This window comes from Eleutherodactylus coqui, chromosome 4 (genome assembly GCF_035609145.1).
Source record: "Eleutherodactylus coqui strain aEleCoq1 chromosome 4, aEleCoq1.hap1, whole genome shotgun sequence".
Classification (NCBI taxonomy): domain Eukaryota; kingdom Metazoa; phylum Chordata; class Amphibia; order Anura; family Eleutherodactylidae; genus Eleutherodactylus; species Eleutherodactylus coqui.
The window spans coordinates 64,499,435-64,521,532 of NC_089840.1; positions in this window are offsets into that span (position 1 = coordinate 64,499,435).

The following is a 22,098-nucleotide window of genomic DNA, read 5'->3' on the forward strand; positions in this document are numbered from 1 at the left end:
AAGCCACAATACCGGCAAGAGTGGGCCCCCCCCCCCTCCCAACAACTTTTACTTCTGAAAAGCCCTCATTAGCATGGCATACCTTTGCTAAGCACCACACTAGCTACAACAAAGCACAATCACTGCCTGGATGACACTCCGCTGCCACTTCTCCTGGGTTACATGCTGACCAACCGCCCCCCCTCCCCCCCACAGCGCACACCAAAGTGTCCCTGCGCAGCCTTCAGCTGCCCTCATGCCACGCCACACTCATGTCTATTTAGAAGTGCGTCTGCCATGAGGAGGAACCGCAGGCACACACTGCAGAGGGTTGGCACGGCTAGGCAGCGACCCTCTTTAAAAGGGGCGGGGCGATAGCCCACAATGCTGTACAGAAGCAATGAGAAATAGAATCCTGTGCCACCGCCATCAGGAGCTGCACACGTAGGCATAGCAATGGGGAACCTATGTGCCACACACTATTCATTCTGTCAAGGTGTCTGCATGCCCCAGTTAGACCGGGCTTTTTAATTCATAGACACAGGCAGGTACAACTCCCTATTGTGAAGTCCCTGTGGACCCACTGCCTGGGTGGGTGCCAGGAAGCCAACGGCGGTACATAGAAATATCCCATTGCATTGCCCAACACAGCTGAGGTAGTAATGTCGTGCGTAATACAGGTGGGCTTCGGCCCACACTGCATGCCCCAGTCAGACTGGGGTTCTTTAGAAGTGGACACATGTAGGTTAAACTCCCTGTGGACCCACTGCCTGGGTGGGTGCCAGGAAGCCACCGGCGGTACATAGAAATATCCCATTGCATTGCCCAACACAGCTGAGGTAGTAATGTCGTGCGTAATACAGGTGGGCTTCGGCCCACACTGCATGCCCCAGTCAGACTGGGGTTCTTTAGAAGTGTACAGATGTATTAAAAACTCCGTGTGCACCTACAGCATGGGTGGCTCCCTGGAACCCACCGGCGGTACACAAAAATATCCCATTGCATTGCCCAACACAGCTGAGGTAACGTCAGCTGTAATGCAGGTGGGCTAAAAATTAATTTGATTACACTGTAGGCGAGGGCCCACAAAAATTGCTGTATCAACAGTACTAATGTACATCCCAAAAATTGGCCATGGCCAGCCAAGAGGGCAGGTGAAACCCATTAATCGCTTTGGTTAATGTGGCTTAAGTGGTAACTAGGACTGGAGGCAGCCCAGTGTAACGAAAAATTGGTTCAAGTTAAAGTTCCAACGCTTTTAAGCGCATTGAAACTTATAAAAATTGTTCAGAAAAATTATTTGAGTGAGCCTTGTGGCCCTAAGAAAAATTGCCCGTTCAGCGTGATTACGTGAGGTTTCAGGAGGAGGAGCAGGAGGAGGAGGAGGAATATTAGACACAGATTGATGAAGCAGAAATGTCCCCGTTTTGGATGGTGAGAGAGAACGTAGCTTCCATCCACGGGTGCAGCCTACGTATTGCTTACGTATCGCTGCTGTCCGCTGGTGGAGAACAGAAGTCTGGGGAAATCCAGCCTTTGTTCATCTTGATGAGTGTTAGCCTGTCGGCACTGTCGGTTGACAAGCGGCTACGCTTATCTGTGATGATTCCCCCAGCCGCACTAAACACCCTCTCCGACAAGACGCTAGCCGCAGGACAAGCAAGCACCTCCAGGGCATACAGCGCTAGTTCAGGCCACGTGTCCAGCTTCGACACCCAGTAGTTGTAGGGGGCAGAGGCGTCACCAAGGATGGTCGTGCGATCCGCTACGTACTCCCTCACCATCCTTTTACAGTGCTCCCGCCGACTCAGCCGTGACTGGGGAGCGGTGACACAGTCTTGGTGGGGAGCCATAAAGCTGGCCAGGCCCTTAAAGACTGTTGCACTGCCTGGGCTGTACATGCTGCTCGATCTACGCACATCCCCTGCTACCTTGCCCTCGGTACTGCGCCTTCTGCCACTAGCGCTGTCGGCTGGGAATTTTACCATCAGCTTGTCCGCAAGGGTCCTGTGGTATAGCAACACTCTCGAACCCCTTTCCTCTTCGGGAATCAGAGTGGGCAGGTTCTCCTTATACCGTGGATCGAGCAGTGTGTACACCCAGTAATCCGTTGTGGCCAGAATGCGTGCAACGCGAGGGTCACGAGAAAGGCATCCTAACATGAAGTCAGCCATGTGTGCCAGGGTACCTGTACGCAACACATGGCTGTCTTCACTAGGAAGATCACTTTCAGGATCCTCCTCCTCCTCCTCCTCCTCAGGCCATACACGCTGAAAGGATGACAGGCAATCAGCCGGTGTACCGTCAGCAGCGGCCCAAGCTGTCTCTTCCCCCTCCTCCTCATCCTCCTCATGCTCCTCCTCCTCCTCCTGTACGCGCTGAGAAATAGACAGGAGGGTGCCCTGACTATCCAGCGGCATACTGTCTTCCCCCGCCCCCGTTTCCGAGCGCAAAGCAGCTGCCTTTATGGTTTGCAGGGAATTTCTCAAGATGCATAGCAGAGGAATGGTGACGCTAATGATTGTAGCATCGCCGCTCACCACCTGGGTAGACTCCTCAAAATTACCAAGGACATGGCAGATGTCTGCCAACCAGGCCCACTCTTCTGAAAGGAATTGAGGAGGCTGACTCCCACTGCGCCGCCCATGTTGGAGTTGGTATTCGACTATAGCTCTACGTTGTTCATAGAGCCTGGCCAACATGTGGAGCGTAGAGTTCCACCGTGTGGGCACGTCGCACAGCAGTCGGTGCACTGGCAGCTTAAAGTGATGTTGCAGGGTGCGCAGGGTGGCAGCGTCCGTGTGGGACTTGCGGAAATGTGCGCAGAGCCGGCGCGCCTTTACGAGCAGGTCTGACAAGCGTGGGTAGCTTTTCAGAAAGCGCTGAACCACCAAATTAAAGACGTGGGCCAGGCATGGCACGTACGTGAGGCTGCCGAGCTGCAGAGCCGCCACCAGGTTACGGCCGTTGTCACACACGACCATGCCCGGTTGGAGGCTCAGCGGCGCAAGCCAGCGGTCGGTCTGCTGTGTCAGACCCTGCAGCAGTTCGTGGGCCGTGTGCCTCTTATCGCCTAAGCTGAGTAGTTTCAGCACGGCCTGCTGACGCTTGCCCACCGCTGTGCTGCCACACCGCGCGACACCGACTGCTGGCGACATGCTGCTGCTAACACATCTTGATTGCGAGACAGAGGAGGAGGAGGAGGAGGGTGCTTTAGTGGAGGAAGCATACACCTCCGCAGATACCACCACCGAGCTGGGGCCCGCAATTCTGGGGGTGGGTAGGACATGAGCGGTCCCAGGCTCTGACTCTGTCCCAGCCTCCACTAAATTCACCCAATGTGCCGTCAGGGAGATGTAGTGGCCCTGCCCGCCTGTGCTTGTCCACGTGTCCGTAGTTAAGTGGACCGTGGCAGTAACCGCGTTGGTGAGGGCGCGTACAATGTTGCGGGAGACGTGGTCGTGCAGGGCTGGGACGGCACATCGGGAAAAGTAGTGGCGACTGGGAACTGAGTAGCGCGGGGCCGCCGCCTCCATGATACTTTTGAAGGTCTCCGTTTCCACAACCCTATACGGCAGCATCTCAAGGCTGATGAATTTTGCTATGCGGACGGTTAACGTTTGAGCGTGCGGGTGCGTGGCGGCGTACTTGCGCTTGCGCTCCAACAGTTGCGCAAGCGACGGCTGGACGGTGCACTGAACTACACTGCTGGATGGGGCCGAGGACAGCGGAGGTGAGGGTGTGGGTGCAGGCCAGGAGACGGTAGTGCCTGTGTCCTGAGAGGGGGGTTGCATCTCAGTGGCAGGTTGGGGCACAGGGGGAGAGGCAGGGGTGCAAACCGGAGGCGCTGAACGGCCTTCGTCCCACCTTGCGGGGTGCTTGGCCATCATATGTCTGCGCATGGTGGTGGTGGTGAGGCTGTTGGTGTTGGCTCCCCGGCTGAGCTTTGCGCGACAAAGGTTGCACACCACTGTTCGTCGGTCGTCAGGCGTCTCTGTGAAAAACTGCCAGACCTTAGAGCACCTCGGCCTCTGCAGGGTGGCATGGCGCGAGGGGGCGCTTTGGGAAACACTTGGTGAATTATTCGGTCTGGCCCTGCCTCTACCCCTGGCCACCGCACTGCCTCTTGCAACCTGCCCTGCTGATGCCCTTGACTCCCCCTCTGAAGACCTGTCCTCCTGAGTAAGCGTTGCACACCAGGTGGGGTCAGTCACCTCATCGTCCTGCTGCTCTTCCTCCGAATCCTCTGTGCGCTTACTGCCCTTACTACTACCTCACTGCAAGACAACTGTGTCTGATCGTCATCGTCCTCCTCACCCACAGAAAGTTGTTGAGACAGTTGGCGGAAGTCCCCAGCCTCTTCCCCCGGACCCCGGGAACTTTCGAATGGTTGGGCATCAGTGACGATAAACTCCTCTGGTGGGAGAGGAACCGCTGCTGCCCAATCTAAGCAGGGGCCCGAGAACTGTTCCTGGGAGTGTTCCCGCTCCTGAGCAGGTGTCATTGTAGTGGAGTGAGGAGGCTGGGAGGAAGGAGAAGCAGCAGACAGAGGATTCGGATTTGCAGCAGTGGACGGCGCAGAACTGCGGGTAGACGATAGGTTGCTCGAAGCACTTTCTGCCATCCAGGACAGGACCTGCTCACACTGCTCATTTTCTAATAACCGTCTCCCACGTGGACCCATTAATTGGGCGATGAATGTGGGGACACCAGAAACGTGCCTCTCTCCTAATCCCGCAGCAGTCGGCTGCGACACACCTGGATCAGGAGCTCGGCGTGTGCCCACACCCTGACTTGGCCCTCCGCGTCCTCGGCCACGTCCACGTCCTCTAGGCCTACCCCTACCCCTCAGCATGCTGTATTACCAGTGATTTGATTTCACAGGCAGCTAATAAATTGGCGCAAGACTGCAGGCCAAATATAATTTTTTCCCTTTTTTGAAAACGAAAGGCCCCACTGCCTCTAGTGAATGTATAATCTAAGTTTAATAACTGTGCTGTGTCCCTGCTAATGTGTCACAGAACGTGAGGGTAGCAGAGTTATTAACTGTGGCAGAGCAGGTATTTTTTTTCCCAATTAAGGAAAGCAAATGGCGAAGCCAGGAGTAAAACGTAGCTGGGTGCGTCTGATTTTTACAGGTTGCACACGCAGCCGACACGTGTCCACCGCCCTTAGGACGGACAGAGGCAGGACAAATAGAATTATTTTCCGTTTTTTTGCACCAAAACGCAGCACTGCGTATATTCTATGAACATGAGAAGTTTAATAACTGTGCTGTGTCCCTGCTAATGTGTCACAGAACGTGAGGGTAGCAGAGTTATTAACTGTGGCAGAGCAGGTATTTTTTTTCCCAATTAAGGAAAGCAAATGGCGAAGCCAGGAGTAAAACGTAGCTGGGTGCGTCTGATTTTTACAGGTTGCACACGCAGCCGACAAGTGTCCACCGCCCTTAGGACGGACAGAGGCAGGACAAATAAAATTATTTTCCGTTTTTTTGCACCAAAAGGCAGCACTGCGTATATTCTATGAACATGAGAAGTTTAATAACTGTGCTGTGTCCCTGCTAATGTGTCACAGAACGTGAGGGTAGCAGAGTTATTAACTGTGGCAGAGCAGGTATTTTTTTTCCCAATTAAGGAAAGCAAATGGCGAAGCCAGGAGTAAAACGTAGCTGGGTGCGTCTGATTTTTACAGGTTGCACACGCAGCCGACACGTGTCCACCGCCCTTAGGATGGACAGAGGCAGGACAAATAGAATTATTTTCCGTTTTTTTGCACCAAAAGGCAGCACTGCGTATATTCTATGAACATGAGAAGTTTAATAACTGTGCTGTGTCCCTGCTAATGTGTCACAGAACGTGAGGGTAGCAGAGTTATTAACTGTGGCAGAGCAGGTATTTTTTTCCCAATTAAGGAAAGCAAATGGCGAAGCCAGGAGTAAAACGTAGCTGGGTGCGTCTGATTTTTACAGGTTGCACACGCAGCCGACACGTGTCCACCGCCCTTAGGACGGACAGAGGCAGGACAAATAGAATTATTTTCCGTTTTTTTGCACCAAAAGGCAGCACTGCGTATATTCTATGAACATGAGAAGTTTAATAACTGTGCTGTTTTCCTGCTAATGTGTCACAGAACGTGAGGGTAGCAGAGTTATTAACTGTGGCAGAGCAGGTATTTTTTTTCCCAATTAAGGAAAGCAAATGGCGAAGCCAGGAGTAAAACGTAGCTGGGTGCGTCTGATTTTTACAGGTTGCACACGCAGCCGACACGTGTCCACCGCCCTTAGGACGGACAGAGGCAGGACAAATAGAATTATTTTCACTTGTTTTACAAGCAAAAGGCAGCACTGCGTATATTCAATGAATAATAACTGTGTTGTGGCCCTGCCTATACAATTCTTTCCCTGCAGTATCAATGGAGGGTGCAATGCTCTGCAGAGGCGATTTTCAGAAGCAAAAAAAATGCAGCACAGCTAACAGCAGCCTGGACAGTACTGCACACGGTTAAATATGGCCCTAGAAAGGACCGTTGAGGTTCTTGAAGGCTACACTCACTCCTAACACTCTCCCTGCCTATGCAGCACTTCTGTCCCTAATGCCGGGTGCAACGCTCTGCAGAGCCGATTTTGAGAAAAAAAAAATTGCCACTGCTAACAGCAGCCAACACACAGCTATCAGTGGCCCTAATAAGGACCTTTGGGGGGTCTTGAAGCCTACACTAACTACCAATTCTTTCCCTACAGCAGCTCCGGTACAAACAGCACTGTCCCTCATCTAACTCACACGGCATCTGAGGCGAACCGCGGGAGGGGCCGACTTTTATGTTCGGGTGACATCTGATCTTCCCAGCCACTCACAGCAGGGGGGTGGTATAGGGCTTGAACGTCACAGGGGGAAGTTGTAATGCCTTCCCTGTCTTTCAATTGGCCAGAAAAGCGCGCTAACGTCTCAGGGAAGGAAGTGAAAGTAACCAGAACACCGCATGGTGTTCGTTACGAATAACGAACATCCCGAACACCCTAATATTCGCTCGAATATCAAGCTCGGAAGAACACGTTCGCTCATCTCTAATGAGCAACTAATAATGTCAATATTTCAAAGCTCTTTATAAGGGGTTGAATACTGAAAATAATCAACATGTTACTCTACACTAACAATGTGCATTCAGAAGAGCTATTTTGCATACTTTCCTAAGGAGTTTTTCCTTAAAGTTTCTCAACCAGATGGATCTTCTCATGGAAAATCAATACCTTTGTTTGACCCGTTGCTTTACATTTTAAATTTATGTGCGCTTTTGTATTGTACATGTTCAACATATACTATATACACTTTTTTTGTACATAGCCTAAGGAATATTTTATGTAAATATATAATATAATAGTCTTTGAGGACTACAAATTATATTGCTGCTATTTGTAGTTGATTGCCTAATGCTGTAATAAAGTATAGCAATCTATCAACATAATAGATCAATGTCATATTAGCCATAAAATGTGTCAATATAAAGATGGTGTAATTATAATTAAACCTTTCAGGTTTAATTCAAATAAGCTCCATATAGTCATTATCACTTACGTTAAAGGGGTTGTCTTACTATTAAGTGGGGTTCCAGATAGGGGCAGAACCCTGTTGATCAGCTAGTGCTGACCTATCCTGAGGCTAAAGGCCCATTTACATGCAACCATTGTCATTTGGATGAACAAACCAACGACTCAACAACTTTTTTGCTTTCAAATGATGAGTGTTTACACGTAAAGATAATTGTTTGAAATCCTTGCCATTTCCCTCGTTTATTGGGTCCTTTGGGAGTGTTTATTTGTAAAGTGGACATAGATAAGATAAGTGGACTATTGTTTGCTCAGGTGGGCAGTGTATATGCAAAGAATCTCTAGGTGGTCGTTTTTTAATTAGTGCGAAGAAAAACCCATTGTCTTCTTTGGCAGTATGTGGATTGACTTTTGATGGAGTCATTGTGATTAGCTAGGCAAACAATCACCCCCTTTTCCCTCAAGTTGTTCGGAAGACTGAACAACTGAACAACTGCTGTTTAAACCTAAGGATAAGCGAATGAATTAGTGACTTTTTATGCAGGCTGAAACTCAGAGACCATCAACAAGGGAATGAATAGTGGATGATGGCTTCCCGTTTACACGTACCGATTATTGCTCACTTTCATTCATTTGAACGAATTTTGAGTGACAATTGTTGGACAATTAGTCATAAATGTTAGATGAAACACCAGTTTTAGCCTTTTTTTTAATACTTACTCTCTACTCATTCCTGCAAAAATCATTTTAGTGAATGAGAAAATGTGATCTTCACAAGATGGATGTGTGGGCTGGGCTGAAGGACCTATACTGTTTCTTATACTGAACTACTTGCATTGTATCTGAGATAAATGTATTATAATTAGAGATGAGCGAACGTACTCGTCCGAGCTTGATGCTCGGGCGAATATTAGGGTGTTCGGGATGTTCGTTATTCGTAACGAACCCCACACGATGTTCGGATGTTCGGGTTACTTTAACTTTCTTCCCTGAGAAATCTTTTCTATATGCGCTCAATGGGGCCGGCGGCAGCAGCGCCAACCCCATTGAGAACATATAGAAGACAAATCCTTCTTCTCTGCCACAGCTGTAACAGCTGTGACAGAGAAGAACGATGTTTGCCCATTGAATTCAATGGAACCGGCAATACAGCCGACTCCACTGAATGCAATGGGCTGCCGGCGATCGCGGGATGAATTGTCGGAAAGGGGTTAAATATATAAGCCCTTTCCTGCAATTCATCCAGAAATGTGTAAAAATAAAAAATATATATACACTCACCTGGTGCCGGCAGACGGAGTTCAGCGCGGCAGGCTGCAGTTCTCCTGAACTGCTCTGAACAGCTGTGAGTAGTATTCAGCAGCCGGGGATTTAAAATCCCCGCCTGCTGAATAAGATGCCTCTGAATGGTCACAGCCTGACCAATCAGAGGCCAGCCCTCACTCACACCCATTCATGAATTCACACCCATTCATGAATTCTTATATATTTAACCCCTTTCCGACAATTCATCCCGCGATCGCCGGCAGCCCATTGCATTCAGTGGAGTCGGCTGTATTGACGGCTCCATTGAATTCAATGGGCTAACATCGTTCTTCTCTGCCACAGCTGTTACAGCTGTGGCAGAGGAGAACTTGCTGTGTCGTTCCCATCATTTTCTTAAATTGCCAAGATTTTCACACATGAAAACCTTAGCGAGCATCGGCGAAATACAAAAATGTTCCGGTCGCCCATTGACTTCAATGGGGTTCGTTATTCGAAACGAACACCCGAACATCGCGGGAAGTTCGTTTCGAATAACGCGAACCCGAACATTTTGGTGTTCGCTCATCTTTAATTATAATCCCCCAAAAAATGCAGAAGTGGGTGGGGCTACGCCAAGAAAACACAAAGTTCTTTATGTTTATGGGGTTGGTGATAAGTATGTAAGGTGCTGAGAGGGGACATCTCAATAATATAAGTGAGAGTAAAAATAAAATAGAAAACTGGGCAAATGGCACAGCTCTTTGGGCAAATGATAGACTCTTGAGACCAGGATAATAATCTGACTTCTCTTTTTTGAATATAAAAACCTGCCCTTTGAGGTTTTCGGGGATACAGCCCCTGCTTCAAAATGGCTGGATGGAACACAACTTTGTATGCATGGGAGGCATAGTTGCATCCATAAATTAAAGAGCATCTTACGAGCTCCTGGTCTCAAAAGCCTGTCATCTGCCTAAAGATAAAGACCTGCAACATTTGCTTAGTTTTTCTGCTTTTATTTTTATTCTGAAATGTATTATAATTACAGATGAGTGAGCATACTCGCTAAGGGCAATTACTCGATCGAGCATTGCCCTTAGCGAGTACCTGCCCGCTCAGAAGAAAAGGTTCGGCTGCCGGCAGCGGGGGAGAGCGGGGAGGAACGGAGGGGAGATCTCTCTCTCCCTCTCTCCCCCCCCCCCCCGCTCCCCTCTGCTCACTGCCGCAACTCACCTCTCACCCGCACCGGCAGCTGAACCTTTTCTTCCGAGCGGGCAGGTACTCGCTAAGGACAATGCTCGATCGACTAATTTTCCTTAGCGAGTATGCTCGCTCATCTCTAATTATAATGCCCCAATTCCATGTCCAGAATGGCCTACCAGTGTACAGGAGAATCCTTTGGTGGGTCCAGACTCTAACAGAATAATGTCCTTCCCCCAATCACTTTTTTCTGTGGTATATTTCTTGTGGGTTGATTCACAGGTAATCTATTACATCTTATTGATGATATGTCCTGTGCAAATAACAGCGAAGTTACAGACATCATAGTTTTTAATGCCTTCCTTAAATCCTTCCTTTAAAAATTTACACCACCACCATGTATGAGGAAAGCTGCAACATAGTGGGAATAACTGAGATCTGGCTGGATGAAAGCTGTGACTGGGAGGTGAACTAATGCCTCATTTACACGGGATGAGCTGACAGGCAAATGGTATCTGACAGTGTGTCCCAGTGATGCTCGCTCCTGTTGTACACAGGAGCTAGTATTGCTGGCATCACTGAAAGCGTTCTTTCTCCACCCATTTACAATAGGCAGACACGGTTACAGTCTGTTCAGAAGGGATCATAAAAGCTGAAAAGAGGGAGGAGCTTGTCTTTATGTAAAAATTCTGTTTAAAGCTCGGGAGTAATATGGGAGGATATATGTTAGCGAGATGAATACATGGTGTCTATAATGGTAGAGACACAGAGAGATATATGGAAAGAGGGAAATACAGAGATAGATGAATAAATCATGTAGGAAAAATTGTAGAGGATGATGAGGAGAAAGCAAATCTATTAAATATATTTTTATTAAGTATATCCAATAGACAATGTGGTGCTAATATTCAAAAAGGGTCAAAAAGTGAACTTGTAAATCACAGGCCAGTAAGTTTTACTGCTATTGTGGGTAAGATGTTTGAAGGGTTTCTAAGAGACGCTATCCTGGAGTAACTCGAGGAAAAGAGCTGTATAACTCTGTATCAGCATGGGGTTATGAGTAGTCGCTCCTGTCAAATCAATCAGATCAGCATATATGACAAAGTTAGTTCTAAACTGGACCAAGGAGAGTCACTGGATCTTGTGTATCGAGACTTTTCAAAAGCGTATGAATACTGTGCCGCATAAAAGGTTGGTATAAAAAATGAGAATGCTTGGTCTGGGTGAGAATGTGTGTAAATGGGTAAGTAACTGGCTCAATGGTAGAAATCAGAGAGTGGCTCTTAATGGTACATACTCTGATTGGGTCATCATTACTAATGGGGTACCATTGGGGTCAGTTTTGGGACCTACTCTTTTTAATATCTTTATTAATGACCCGGTAGAAGGATTTTAAAGTAATGTAGCAATATTTGCAGGTGATACAAAACTATATAAAGTAATTAACACAAAAGATGACAGAATGTGGTTGCAAGTCGATATGGATAAGTTTGGAGCTTGGGAAGAAAAGTGGCAAATGAGGTTTAACACTGATAAATGTAAGGTTATGCACATGGACAGAGGATATACATGTTACCATTACACACTAAGTGGGAAACCACATCACTGAATGGCTGTGATTGGTTTATCGAGTGCCGGCTGTGATTGGCTGGCGCTTTATCCAATCACAGCGCTTCCTCACACACCGCTGACGGCAGGGGATTTCAAAACCAAGCCAGGGAGATGACAGTGGAGAGAAGACTGAAGCAGCTTGCCGTACCACTGGGGAGAGCATCGCGCCGGGGACACAGACGCTGGCTGAGAGGTGAGTATTGCGGTTTTTTTTAACCTACTGTATACTCGAGAAATACCTAGGCTTGTACTCGAGTTAATAAGTTTTACCAGTTTTTTTATTTATACTTGGGTCGGCTAATACTCGAGTACATTTCTCTAAACTTTCTTAGAATATGAGCATGCATAGAAGAAATTTTCAGCATATAAATCTGCACCAAAATCGTAAATAAAAATGTAATCACAATTTTGGTGCAAATTTTACTCATTGCATTGCAATGAATATAATGGGAGATGAAAATCTGCTGCTTTTCCATGACAGCTAGAATATGCTGTGGATTTCACAATCCTTGTATGACTAGAATCCGTTATTAGTAAATTCTGTTTATTAAAACACTATTCACCTACATTGTGCTGTACTTTGTGAATTTTGGTGCAACAATTTGGTTGTGTGGGAACTCACCTTTAGGCCTCCTTTGCACGATTGCTACAATGTTACAAATCGCATGTATGAGAAGCCCATGCTTTCCTATGAGTTCCTTCACACATGCGATGTTTTGTAGCATGCTACAAAATGACACAAAAACCTCACAGGTCTGGCGATATGCCCGTGACTCGTGAGGTTTTGTAGCCCATGAAGCCTTCCTCTTTGTTGTATCGCATCGCATGAAAATGCGGTTTTCGTGCGATGCGATGCAACTTTGACAGTAGCAAATGCTACTGTCAAAGCTATAATCTAAGCCCTAACTGCAGGGGAAAAAAATACACATACATCACCTTAGACGCGCTTTCAGCCCGGCCGCAGCTTCCCCCCAGGTCCCGGCACTGATCTTCTTCTCTTCTGGCCTGGGATTCAAAAATCCCTGCCTCCTGGAAGCGCTGGCTGTGATTGGCTGACACTTAGCCAATCACAGCAGTGGCGGGACTTCGAGAGAAGCTGCGGCGGTGCCCCGGACAGCGCAGGAGAGGTGATGTATACTTTTTTTTTTGCCTTTAGTCACAGGTTATTTTCGGGGAAGGGCTTATTTTTCAACCCCACCCCCCAAAAAAAATCCTCACATATGATGCTACAAAGTCACGCGACCTTGTAGCGCTACAAAATCGCGGTATTGCCGCGAGAAGACGCAGCGATATCGCACGGTGCAGCAATGCGATATTGCTGCGATTTTCTCGTGGCTATGCCGTGTTGCCCGTGTGAAGGAGGCCTAACGCTTTGATAAACTATCACCATTCACCCATATCTACTGAGATGCTCTGTTTCTTTGTCATTCTTTAGGTCTAGGTTAAATATAAGTGAATCGATGTATTAACATAATGAATATCTGCTATATTCTCTGTATCTAAAGATGCTAACCACGTTTGGTAATCCAACCATTTTTCATTTTTTTACAGTTCCTTCCATTGCTGGAAGATTTAAAGGGGTGTTCTAAGCAGCGTCCACTATCACAGCCAGGATACACTGGGGTCGGAGACAAAGCCACTGCTCTGACCCCTGTGTGGTCACCGACACTCGTAATCGCAGGCGCTCCGCTTCAAACCTGGTGTATTCCCGCTGTGACAGCGGGAGCGGTCTGGAAAACCCCCTTAACATTAAGAAGACCTTTAGCTATGGAGAAACAATGTGATTGCATTATAATAACTAGTTATTAAAATACTAAACTATGGTCATACAAATTATTAAATAGGATCAAGGTTCAAAATTTTCCTTTTGCCTGCTACAATGTCATATAACCTAATGTTACTGTAGTTCATTAACCTATAGGGACATTTTGGAAAAGAAGTCCACTATCCATATTTTTTCTCTAAGGGAAATCTGCAGCAGTGAGCAAATAGGAGATAATGGAAGTTTTTCAAAGGAAGCTGGCCATAAAATAATCTGTTTTTAAGTGTTATTATCCATAGTACTAGAGGTGGATGGCTCATTCTACAATAGTGATACTATCTCTTGTAGAACCCTCCCTGAGAACTAGAACTTCTCACAAAACTACAACCATTAGGGGTATGGAATCATGTTAGAGCTGGTAGAAATGACAATTAGCTACAATCTGCCAGTCTGCAAACTGAGAGAGATTTTCCAGCCAACAACATTCATCCTCTATGCGTGCTCTCAGTGTTTCTGGATCTCCCATAGAGTTGTATGGAGCTGCAGAACCTATGATGAGGCTTCGTTTACACAAGCGCTGTTTTAGCACAGTATAGGTGCGCAGAAAAATTGCGCCTATATTGCGCTACAAATCGCATGAATGGGCAGCTGCTCCAGGAGGAGTGAAAGAAGAACCCCCACAAGGCTTCTGGATTTCCCCATTGCAGGGCAAGAGAGAGCAGGGGTATGAAGGATTAACCCAAGGAATATCCCCATAGAGCAGACAGAGGGGGCGGGCTAGAGAGGGGGCAGGGCTATAGGGCTTCTCAAAGAGATTCCCCATAGCAAATATAGAGGGGTGTGGCTCGAGGGGTGGTGCCAGAGGGTGGATCCTCTAGCTCTGCCCCCTCGTCCCATGCTCTTGGAGAAGCCCTATAACCCTGCCCCCCTCTCCCTCCCCGCTATAGGGAAATCCCTTGGGGAGAGAGGTGGAGGGAGTCCCCTACTGCCCGCCCTGCTGCTGGGGAATTGCCCAGCAGCAGAGGCTGGAGAAATACCTTGCTGCTTACAGCAGGGCATTTAAAACATGCTGCCCAGAAGCACATTTTAAATGGCTCATTGTAAACTCCTGTTAGTCCCCGTAGGGATTAAGGGAACCCTTGGGGAATCCTTTCATCCCCGTGGGGACTAACAGGAGTTTACAGTGAGACATTCAAAATGTGATCCTGGGCAGCATGTTTTAAATGTCCCACTGTAAGCAGCAGGGTATTCCCTTAGTCGGCAGAAATCATCTTTTTCTGCACAGGAGTTTCCAAAGACTCCTGCTCCGATAAGAGTCAATGGAAACTCCTGCACAGCTCGCTTCAAAGATAGGTCAGGTCCTATATTTTCTCGCAGCACCTCAGATGTGGGCATTGTAGCCACACATGTCCTATCTTTGAATGGTGTGAGTATGTAGCCGTCAAAAATTCCTTCATGTGAACCCTTCTATAGGAAACCATTGGCTCTTATAAAAGCGCATTTTTCAAGCTCCTCTAATGCGCGAAAACAGCGCTTGTGTGAATGAGGCCTAAATCACAGCTCCATACAACTCCTTAATGCAGATGTGCTGTGGAGGAGAAACGGGAGATTCAAGACAACCATACTAAAAATCGATGGGAGTCTCAGTAGACTGACCCCTACCAATCTAACACTTCTTTTCATTAAAGGGGTTGTCCCGAGGCAGCAAGTGGGTCTATACACTTCTGCATGGCCATAATAATGCACTTTGTAATGTACATTGTGCATTAATTATGAGCCATACAGAAGTTATAAAAAGTTTTATACTTACCTGCTCCGTTGCTGGCGTCCTCGTCTCCATGGTGCCGACTAATTTTCGCCCTCCGATGGGCAAATTAGCCGCGCTTGCGCAGTCCGGGTCTTCTCCTCTTCTCTATGGGGCTCCGTGTAGCTCCGTGTAGCTCCGCCCCGTCACGTGCCGATTCCAGCCAATCAGGAGGCTGGAATCGGCAATGGACCGCACAGAAGCCCTGCGGTCCATGAAGACAGAGGATCCCGGCGGCCATCTTCAGCAGGTGAGTATGAAGACGCCGGACCGCCGGGATTCAGGTAAGCGCTGTGCGGGTGGTTTTTTTAACCCCTGCATCGGGGTTGTCTCGCGCCGAACGGGGGGGGGGTTTAAAAAAAAAAAAACCCGTTTCGGCGCGGGACATCTCCTTTAATGTTTTTGGCTCTTTAAGTAAACAGTATAAATACACATTGAATGTTATTTAGTAGCTTTATTTTGTTGATGTCTAGCTAATATTAATTTTTTTTACAAAATATTTGGCCTCAGATATCAGGAATCTCTTATTTTAAAATGTTAGCTGAGAATAAAAGTTTCCAGAAACTGCAATGGACAGTCAGCAACAAGTCTTTTCTTTCTGATAAATACAATGTGTCATACATGCAAAGTTTCCTTCAAGCTGTTCATTTTATCTTGAGAGGCCATGGTACTGTACAAGTAGTTTGGCGGATGCCAAAAAGAAGTGCAAAACAACCCCTTTAAGAATTCTTAAATCTTTAGTCCTATCTAAGGGCGAGCACCCACTGGCGTTTGCGTTTCCCGCGGGAAAAAAACGCAGCGTTTTCGCCGCGTGTCCCGCGGTTTTTTCGCGGCGTTTTCGCGGCGTTTTCGCGGCTTTGCCATTAATTTCCATGGAGAAAAATAAGGACACATATGCAACTGACAGTTCCTATTAGAGATGAGCGAACACCAAAATGTTCGGGTGTTCGTTATTCGTAACGAACTTCCCGTGATGCTCGAGGGTTCGTTTCGAACAACGAACCCCATTGAAGTCAATGGGCGACCAGAACATTTTTGTATTTCGCCGATGCTCGCTAAGGTTTTCATGTGTGAAAATCTGGGCAATTCAGGAAAGTGATGGGAATGACACAGTGACGGATAGGGCAGGCGAGGGGCTACATGTTGGGCTGCATCCTAAGTTCACAGGTCCCACTATTAAGCCACAATAGCGGCAAGAGTGGGCCCCCCCCCCTCCCAACAACTTTTACTTCTGAAAAGCCCTCATTAGCATGGCATACCTTTGCTAAGCACCACACTACCTCCAACAAAGCACAATCACTGCCTGCATGACACTCCACTGACACTTCTCCTGAGTTACATGCTGCCCAACCGCACCCCCTCCCCCCCACAGCGCACACCAAAGTGTCCCTGCGCAGCCTTCAGCTGCCCTCATGCCACACCACGCTCATGTCTATTTAGAATTGCGTCTGCCATGACGAGGGACCTCAGGCATACACTGCAGAGGTTGGCACGGCTAGGCAGCGACCCTCTTTAAAAGTGGCGGAGCGATAGCCCACAATGCTGTACAGAAGCAATGAGAAATAGAATCCTGTGCCACCGCCATCAGGAGCTGCACACGTGGGCATAGCAATGGGGAACCTATGTGCCACACACTATTCATTCTGTCAAGGTGTCTGCATGCCCCAGTCAGACCGGGCTTTTTAATTCATAGACACAGGCAGGTACAACTCCCTATTGTGAAGTCCCTGTCGACCCACAGCATGGGTGGCTCCCTGGAACCCACCGGCGGTACACAGAAATATCCCATTGCATTGCCCAACACAGCTGAGGTAGTAATGTCGTGCTTAATGCAGGTGGGCTTCGGCCCACACTGCATGCCCCAGTCAGACTGGGGTTCTTTACAAGTGGACACATGTAGGTTTAACTCCCTGTGGACCCACTGCCTGGGTGGGTGCCAGGAAGCCACCGGCGGTACATAGAAATATCCCATTGCATTGCCCAACACAGCTGAGGTAGTAATGTCGTGCGTAATACAGGTGGGCTTCGGCCCACACTGCATGCCCCAGTCAGACGGGTTCTTTAGAAGTGTACAGATGTATTAAAAACTCAGTGTGCACCTACAGCATGGGTGGCTCCCTGGAACCCACCGGCGGTACACAAAAATATCCCATTGCATTGCCCAACACAGCTGAGGTAGTAATGTCGTGCGTAATACAGGTGGGCTTCGGCCCACACTGCATGCCCCAGTCAGACTGGGGTTCTTTACAAGTGGACACATGTAGGTTTAACTCCCTGTGGACCCACTGCCTGGGTGGGTGCCAGGAAGCCACCGGCGGTACATAGAAATATCCCATTGCATTGCCCAACACAGCTGAGGTAGTAATGTCGTGCGTAATACAGGTGGGCTTCGGCCCACACTGCATGCCCCAGTCAGACGGGTTCTTTAGAAGTGTACAGATGTATTAAAAACTCAGTGTGCACCTACAGCATGGGTGGCTCCCTGGAACCCACCGGCGGTACACAAAAATATCCCATTGCATTGCCCAACACAGCTGAGGTAGTAATGTCGTGCGTAATACAGGTGGGCTTCGGCCCACACTGCATGCCCCAGTCAGACTGGGGTTCTTTACAAGTGGACACATGTAGGTTTAACTCCCTGTGGACCCACTGCCTGGGTGGGTGCCAGGAAGCCACCGGCGGTACATAGAAATATCCCATTGCATTGCCCAACACAGCTGAGGTAACGTCAGCTGTAATGCAGGTGGGCTAAAAATTAATTTGATTACACTGTAGGCGAGGGCCCACAAAAATTGCTGTATCAACAGTACTAATGTACATCCCAAAAATTGGCCATGGCCAGCCAAGAGGGCAGGTGAAACCCATTAATCGCTTTGGTTAATGTGGCTTAAGTGGTAACTAGGCCTGGAGGCAGCCCAGTGTAACGAAAAATTGGTTCAAGTTAAAGTTCCAACGCTTTTAAGCTAATTGAAACTTATAAAAATTGTTCTGAAAAATTATTTGAGTGAGCCTTGTGGCCCTAAGAAAAATTGCCCGTTCAGCGTGATTACGTGAGGTTTCAGGAGGAGGAGCAGCAGGAGGAGGAGGAGGAATATTAGACACAGATTGATGAAGCACAAATGTCCCCGTTTTGGATGGTGAGAGAGAACGTAGCTTCCATCCGCGGGTGCAGCCTACGTATTGCTTACGTATCGCTGCTGTCCGCTGGTGGAGAACAGAAGTCTGGCGAAATCCAGCCTTTGTTCATCTTGATGAGTGTTAGCCTGTCGGCACTGTCGGTTGACAAGCGGCTACGCTTATCGGTGATGATTCCCCCAGCCGCACTAAACACCCTCTCCGACAACACGCTAGCCGCAGGACAAGCAAGCACCTCAAGGGCATACAGGGCTAGTTCAGGCCACGTGTCCAGCTTCGACACCCAGTAGTTGTAGGGGGCAGAGGCGTCACCAAGGATGGTCGTGCGATCCGCTACGTACTCCCTCACCATCCTTTTGCAGTGCTCCCGCCGACTCAGCCGTGACTGGGGAGCGGTGACACAGTCTTGGTGGGGAGCCATAAAGCTGGCCAGGCCCTTAAAGACTGTTGCACTGCCTGGGATGTACATGCTGCTCGATCTACGCACATCCCCTGCAACATGGCCCTCGGAACTGCGCCTTCTGCCACTAGCGCTGTCGGCTGGGAATTTTACCATCAGCTTGTCCGCAAGGGTCCTGTGGTATAGCAACACTCTCGAACCCCTTTCCTCTTCGGGAATCAGAGTGGGCAGGTTCTCCTTATACCGTGGATCGAGCAGTGTGTACACCCAGTAATCCGTAGTGGCCAGAATGCGTGCAACGCGAGGGTCACGAGAAAGGCATCCTAACATGAAGTCAGCCATGTGTGCCAGGGTACCTGTACGCAACACATGGCTGTCTTCACTAGGAAGATCACTTTCAGGATCCTCCTCCTCCTCCTCCTCCTCAGGCCATACACGCTGAAAGGATGACAGGCAATCAGCCGGTGTACCGTCAGCAGCGGGCCAAGCTGTCTCTTCCCCCTCCTCCTCATCCTCCTCCTCCTCCTGTACGCGCTGTGAAATAGACAGGAGGGTGCCCTGACTATCCAGCGGCATACTGTCTTCCCCCGCCCCCGTTTCCGAGCGCAAAGCAGCTGCCTTTATGGTTTGCAGGGAATTTCTCAAGATGCATAGCAGAGGAATGGTGACGCTAATGATTGTAGCATCGCCGCTCACCACCTGGGTAGACTCCTCAAAATTACCAAGGACATGGCAGATGTCTGCCAACCAGGCCCACTCTTCTGAAAGGAATTGAGGAGGCTGACTCCCACTGCGCCGCCCATGTTGGAGTTGGTATTCGACTATAGCTCTACGCTGTTCATAGAGCCTGGCCAACATGTGGAGCGTAGAGTTCCACCGTGTGGGCACGTCGCACAGCAGTCGGTGCACTGGCAGCTTAAAGTGATGTTGCAGGGTGCGCAGGGTGGCAGCGTCCGTGTGGGACTTGCGGAAATGTGCGCAGAGCCGGCGCGCCTTTACGAGCAGGTCTGACAAGCGTGGGTAGCTTTTCAGAAACCGCTGAACCACCAAATTAAAGACGTGGGCCAGGCATGGCACGTGCGTGAGGCTGCCGAGCTGCAGAGCCGCCACCAGGTTACGGCCGTTGTCACACACGACCATGCCCGGTTGGAGGCTCAGCGGCGCAAGCCAGCGGTCGGTCTGCTGTGTCAGACCCTGCAGCAGTTCGTGGGCCGTGTGCCTCTTATCGCCTAAGCTGAGTAGTTTCAGCACGGCCTGCTGACGCTTGCCCACCGCTGTGCTGCCACACCGCGCGACACCGACTGCTGGCGACATGCTGCTGCTAACACATCTTGATTGTGAGACAGAGGAGGAGGAGGAGGAGGAGGAGGGTGCTTTAGTGGAGGAAGCATACACCTCCGCAGATACCACCACCGAGCTGGGGCCCGCAATTCTGGGGGTGGGTAGGACGTGAGCGGTCCCAGGCTCTGACTCTGTCCCAGCCTCCACTAAATTCACCCAATGTGCCGTCAGGGAGATGTAGTGGCCCTGCCCGCCTGTGCTTGTCCACGTGTCCGTAGTTAAGTGGACCGTGGCAGTAACCGCGTTGGTGAGGGCGCGCACAATGTTGCGGGAGACGTGGTCGTGCAGGGCTGGGACGGCACATCGGGAAAAGTAGTGGCGACTGGGAACTGAGTAGCGCGGGGCCGCCGCCTCCATGATACTTTTGAAGGACTCCGTTTCCACAACCCTATACGGCAGCATCTCAAGGCTGATGAATTTTGCGATGCGGACGGTTAACGTTTGAGCGTGCGGGTGCGTGGCGGCGTACTTGCGCTTGCGCTCGAACACTTGCGCAAGCGACGGCTGAACGGTGCGCTGAACTACACTGCTGGATGGGGCCGAGGACAGCGGAGATGAGGGTGTGGGTGCAGGCCATGAGGCGGTAGTGCCTGTGTCCTGAGAGGGGGGTTGCATCTCAGTGGCAGGTTGGGGCACAGGGGGAGAGGCAGGGGTGCAAACCGGAGGCGGTGAACGGCCTTCGTCCCACCTTGTGGGGTGCTTGGCCATCATATGTCTGCGCATGGTGGTGGTGGTGAGGCTGTTGGTGTTGGCTCCCCGGCTGAGCTTTGCGCAACAAAGGTTGCACACCACTGTTCGTCGGTCGTCAGGCGTCTCTGTGAAAAACTGCCAGACCTTAGAGCACCTCGGCCTCTGCAGGGTGGCATGGCGCGGGGGGGCGCTTTGGGAAACACTTGGTGGATTATTCGGTCTGGCCCTGCCTCTACCCCTGGCCCTGGCCACCGCACTGCCTCTTGCAACCTGCCCTGCTGATGCCCTTGACTCCCCCTCTGAAGACCTGTCCTCCTGAGTAAGCGTTGCACACCAGGTGGGGTCAGTCACCTCATCGTCCTGCTGCTCTTCCTCCGAATCCTCTGTGCGCTGCTCCCTGGGACTTACTGCCCTTACTACTACCTCACTGCAAGACAACTGTGTCTGATCGTCATCGTCCTCCTCACCCACAGAAAGTTGTTGAGACAGTTGGCGGAAGTCCCCAGCCTCTTCCCCCGGACCCCGGGAACTTTCGAATGGTTGGGCATCAGTGACGATAAACTCCTCTGGTGGGAGAGGAACCGCTGCTGCCCAATCTAAGCAGGGGCCCGAGAACAGTTCCTGGGAGTGTTCCCGCTCCTGAGCAGGTGTCATTGTAGTGGAGTGAGGAGGCTGGGAGGAAGGAGGAGCAGCAGACAGAGGATTCGGATTGGCAGCAGTGGACGGCGCAGAACTGCGGGTAGACGATAGGTTGCTCGAAGCACTTTCTGCCATCCAGGACAGGACCTGCTCACACTGCTCATTTTCTAATAACCGTCTCCCGCGTGGACCCATTAATTGGGCGATGAATGTGGGGACGCCAGAAACGTGCCTCTCTCCTAATCGCGCAGCAGACAGCTGCGACACACCTGGATCAGGAGCTTGGCCTGTGCCCACACCCTCACTTGGCCCTCCGCGTCCTCGGCCACGTCCACGTCCACGTCCTCTAGGCTTACCCCTACCCCTCAGCATGCTGTATTACCAGTGATTAGATTTCCCAGGCAGGAAATAAATTGGCGCAAGACTGCAGGCCAAATATAATTTTTGCCCTTTTTGGAAAACGAAAGGCCCCACTGCCTCTAGTGAATGAATTATCTAAGTTTAATAACTGCGCTGTGTCCCTGCTTATGTGTCACAGAACGTGAGGGTAGCAGAGTTATTAACTGTGGCAGAGCAGGTATTTTTTTTCCCAATTAAGGAAAGCAAATGGCGAAGCCAGCAGTAAAGCGTAGCTGGCTGCGTATGATTTAGCAATGTTTTTCACGCAGCTCACACGTCTCCACAGGCGTAAGGACGGACACAGGCTGGACAAATAGATTTCTTTTCAGTTTTTTCCCACCAACAGGCAG